The sequence below is a fragment of the Heteronotia binoei genome, chromosome 2 (genome assembly GCF_032191835.1).
Source record: "Heteronotia binoei isolate CCM8104 ecotype False Entrance Well chromosome 2, APGP_CSIRO_Hbin_v1, whole genome shotgun sequence".
Lineage (NCBI taxonomy): Eukaryota > Metazoa > Chordata > Lepidosauria > Squamata > Gekkonidae > Heteronotia > Heteronotia binoei.
Genome location: NC_083224.1, coordinates 132,929,010 through 132,934,007, shown reverse-complemented (window position 1 = coordinate 132,934,007; position 4,998 = coordinate 132,929,010). Strand labels below are relative to the sequence as shown.

Genomic DNA, 4,998 nt, shown 5'->3' with positions numbered 1-4,998 from the left:
CGTTGCGCAGCGACGAGATCTTATCTGCAAAAAAGTCGCAAAAGTCTCACAGCCTATATCCAATTCCCTACATTTTTGTCTGCCTTGTGGCAGAGTTGTAAGATTCCAATTGATTCTAAATAATTGTGCCAGGCATGAATTTGCAGATGCAATCTTAGTCGCAAAGTAAGCTTTCTTCATGGCTTTGACTGCCATCTCATAGGACCTCATAAATTCTCTATAAGATGTTCTGGTCGCTTCGAGTATTCTACCACCGCCTTTCTAGCTGTCTGAGTCTTTGTTTCAACAGCTGCAGCTCTGGGTTATACCATGGGGCCAGCTTTGAACAAGGGCACAGAGGGCACTATGGAGCGATCTCATCAATGGCCATGGTGAGCTGGTCTTGCCAGGTCTCAACCAGGTCCTCTAGAGAATCGCCGCGGGCCCAGGGGTCCTGCAGGGCTATCTGGAACCATACTGGGTCCATCTGGGTCCGTGGGCAAGCTAAAATATGCTCACTGCCTAAACAGGTTTTGGGTGGCACTTCCATATGAGCCTTTAGGGCGTAGTGGTCCGACCATGGCACTGCTTCTGCAGTGATCCAGTACACTAAGACTCCGGTCGCAAAGATCAAATCCAGCATGTGTCTGGCCTGATTCATGGGTGTTGTAACAAATTGGGAGAGTCCTAGTGTCACCATGGATGACACCAGGTCTGCCGCCTGACTAGAGTTTGTATGATCAGCATGGACATTGAAATCACCCAGGACCAAAAGCCTTGGGTGTTCCAATACCCAGCCTGTTACAGCCTCCATCAGGGACGGTAAGGTGCTGGTCGGGGCATTAGGCAGTCGGTACACCAGTCAGACCACCAAACCCTCCCCAACATCCCATGCCAGACCAGCACATTCGATGCCATCAATCTTTGGAGACGGGAGGGCCCGGAAGGAGTAAGCCTCCCATATGAATAGGGCCACACCTCCCCCCCACTCGCTAGTCCGTGACTGGTAAAAGACTGAGTATCCCGAGGGAGCCACCTGGGAGAGAGCTACTGTCTCCCCATCTCTCACCCAGGTCTCAGTCACGCAAGCCAGGTCCATTTTTTGTTCACAAAGGAAGTCCCGAAGGATTTAGGTCTTATTATCAATGGACCTGGCATTACATAACACCAATGACAGAGGCGAGTAATTTGACCTGACCCCACAACCTGCTACCGTTGGAATGGGATACAGACTGGAAGGGGGTTGAGCTCTTTCACATCTCAGCCGCCTTCCCTTACATCTGTGTCTGCTCCCACTGTCATACCTTCCCCTCCCCAGGAGTACTGGGATCCCTAGGCTGGTCATCCCCTATTGGTTTCCGCGACAGGCTCAGACCAATATAAGGCTACACCGCTGTAACTGTGTGTTGTTCAATATACTTCCCACTCCGCCCTTTCCAACTAAAAGCCACCCTTCCTAATCCAAGTTGCTCTCCCACTGCCAACTAATATTCCCTAAATAATTAATTAATGCTAACCCCTAATTTCCTACCCAATTAATTAGCTAAAAAAACCATTCAATTTAACCAGTGGCCAGTTAATGCCCCTTTCTAAACCAGAAATGTCTATTAAGATGCTATTATAGGATATACTTCATGTGAACTGTATGAAGACAATTGATGATGCAGAAGTAAGTGCAGTTGGGGGAGCGTCTGCATCCATACCCTAATAGTTAGTCTTCACTGCAGTGGGTGCAATGCACAGCAGCCAAGAAGGTCAGAGCGCCTGCTCTGGCTGCAACGCTACTGAGGATGTTCTCCGCAGCTGAGAACGAAACGTCTGGAAGGAAAACTTTCTCCAGTAGAACACGGCACTTGATCCCGAAAGATTCTACAAACCCTAATGATGTTACCAGCCGTGAAAACCTGAAATCTTTGATACATTGAACATTCTTAAAATGTCACATAAATAGTTTGCAGTGGTGGTGATATCACTGTGGCATTGCATGCATAGTTTTAAAGTTCTGCTACAGTTTAGAAGACAATTGATGATGCAGAAGTAAGTGCAGTTGGGGGAGCGTCTGCATCCATACCCTAATAGTTAGTCTTCACTGCAGTGGGTGGCTGCATTGTTTGATGCACAGACTCAAGGCCCCCTGGGGGCTGCACATGTGGTAACAATTACAATGGGCATGATCAAATGAGCACATATGGCTCCTGTGTTCCACTCATCCTTACCTCATTATAAAATGACTCCTAGGTGGATTAAATAACCCGTGGCAAATTCCCACGGCATTCTCAGCAAAGCACTTCCATGGAGGGGTTCCAGGCATCTGATTGCCAGAGTGTGCCATGGAAATGCATGAGTTGACTGGTGTGAGTGTTCCACTCTGTTTCCAGCATGTCCTGAGAGCCAGTTTGGTGTAGTGATTAAGTATGTGCAGATTCTTATTTGGAAGAGCCAGGTTTGATTCCCCACTCCTCCGCTTGCAGCTGCTGGAATAGCCTTGGGTCAGCCATAGCTCTTGCAGAGTTGTCCTTGAAAGGGCAGCTTCTGGGAGACTCTCTCAGCACCACCCACCTCACAGGGTGTTTGTTGTGGGGGAAGAAGATAAAGGAGATTGTAAGCCTGAGACTCTGATTCAGAGAGAAGGGCGGGGTATAAATCTAAAGTCTTCTTCTCCCCCCCCCCCAACCCCATTCTGATGTGTGCTTCAGCACACCCATAGAACGCAGCCAGGAGCGTGTATGTGCTTGTCTGCTTACGCTCACACAGAGTGAGATTAAGAAACAACAATCCAACCATGAGTCCGTGGCTGCGTATTAGTGATATGAATGACCAACCACAGGCCTGCAGCGCTATAATGCCAGCCAGGGCTTTTTTTTTTTGTAGCAGAAACTCCTTTGCATATTAGGTCACACCCCATGATGCAGCCAATCCTCCAAAAGCCCTTAGTACATGGCCTGCTATAAACTCCAGGTGGATTGGTTACATCAGGGGGAAGTAGCCTAATATGCAAAGGAGTTCCTGCTACAAAAAAAGCCCTGGCTGGCATTATAGTGCTCTTTTAATGAAAACATTGGAAAGAGAATTTTTTTTTTTTGGTCTTTACAAAAAGTTTATTTGTACATCCCAACAAACGAAAATAGACTTCAGAACTTTTGGAACTGCTTCTTGGTACCAGCAGCCTTGGTCACCTTGAGGACATTGAAGCGGACTGTCTTACTGGGCGGATGGCACTCACCCACTGTCACAATGTCCCCGATCTGCACATCTCGGAAGCAGGGGGACAAGTCCACTGATATGTTCTTGTGGTGCTTCTCAAAGCGGTTGTGCTCGTGGATGTAAATGCAGGTAGTCCTGCCGGATGACGATAGTGTGCTGTGTCTTCATCTTGGTGACAACACCTGACAAAATGCAGCCCCAAATGGACACATTACCAGTAACGGGGCATTTCTTGTCAATGTAAGTAACCTCAATAGCCTCTTCGGGGATTTTGAAGCCCAAGCCAATGTTCTTATAGTAGCGGGGGAGCTTCTCTTTGCCGGTCTCTCCCAAAAGCACCCGCTTCTTGTTCTGGAAGATCATGGGCTGCTTCTGGTAAGCCCTCTTGGTCTGCGTGTCCGTCATCTTGAGCCTCCCGAGTTGGAAAGAGAAGAGAGACTCTTCATTCTGGCCGTCACTGCTCCCTTCATCCCTAACAGACCTTGTCTTTGCTGTGAGTCTCATTCCATTTGGATCTGAGCCACAGCAGGATGCTAAATATGACCCAAAGAGAGCTCTGCACTCCAAAAGTAAGTATTAAATATAAATCAGCCCCTGCCCTGTGAACGTGTTTTCCCTGAAGTATGAATGTGGTAGGGCCCCTGCAAAGAGACTTTGTGCTGAGGTATTGCATTGGCAGTGTCACAAGGAGAGACAGAAAACACTTCTTACTCATGAGAAGCAGGGTGTGGGAAGGGGATAAAAGTTCAGTGTTGCTGTGGTGATCGTTGCTTATAGAGAATGTATTTTAAAATGTTTCAACTGTAAGGATTTCGAGCACATTAGCCCTTTCCCTATGAAGCGGCACAGTTAAAATTCTGTCGCTTTTTTGCAGCTCTCAAAACAAGTACCCTCCTTTGTATAAAAGGAAGGGCTTAATGCCGTCCTTCATTAATGCTGACTGGGAAGGAAAGCCTGAACCTTCCCCCCCCCTTTTCTTTTTAAAGAGGATGTCGCATTAAGAGAGCATAAGAGAAGCCTTTTTGGATCAGGCCAACGGCCTATCCAGTCAAACACTCTTGTCACACAGTGGCCAAAAAACCCAAGTGCCTTTAGGAGGTCCATCAGTGGGGCCAGGATACTAGAAGCCCTCCCACTGTCCCCCCCCCCCCCACCAAGCACCAAGAACATCACTTGCCCCAGACAGAGAGTTCCAACAATATGCTGCGGCTAATAGCCACTGATGGACCTCTGCTTCATAGGTTTATCCAAACCCCTCTTGAAGCTGGCTATGCTTGTAGCCGCCACCATCTTCTGTGGCAGTGAATTCCACGTGCTATTCACCTTTTGGGTAAAGAAGTACTTTTTTTTTATCCATTCTAACCCGGCTGTTCAGCAAGTTCATGGAATACCCATGAGTTCTTGTTTTGTGAGAAAGGGAGAAAATGACTTCTTTCATTCCTACTTCTCTTGTTCCAGAGTTGGGGTTGCCTGATCTCCCCTGGCCACTAGTGGGGGACGGAGAGAGCAGAGTTGCCATATTTAGATTGGGGAAGCTCCTGGAGATTTGGAGATTGGGTTTTTGCAGGACAAGGACCTGTCGGGTATAGGGTTGCCAGCAGGCCTTGAATTCAGCAGGAGCTCAGAGGAGCGCAGCTCCTGAACCTTTCTGAGGGTTCCCGCTCTTCTTCTCTACCTACCTACCTTCTCCATTGAATAGTAGTTGCAGCTGTATAACAATCCCAGGGGTCTACAAAATGACCCCTGCTGTTATGGGATATGCTATATGTGAGCTGTATGTTATTATATAATTTACATATGCACAATAAATGTCAA

The 4,998-nt window shown here is 47.7% G+C and overlaps 1 pseudogene; it reads right to left on the bottom strand.

The window, feature by feature from the left end:
• Positions 1 to 3,049: 3,049 nt before the first annotated feature.
• On the bottom strand, positions 3,050 to 3,607 carry LOC132567656 (small ribosomal subunit protein uS17-like; annotated as a pseudogene).
• Positions 3,608 to 4,998: the final 1,391 nt, after the last annotated feature.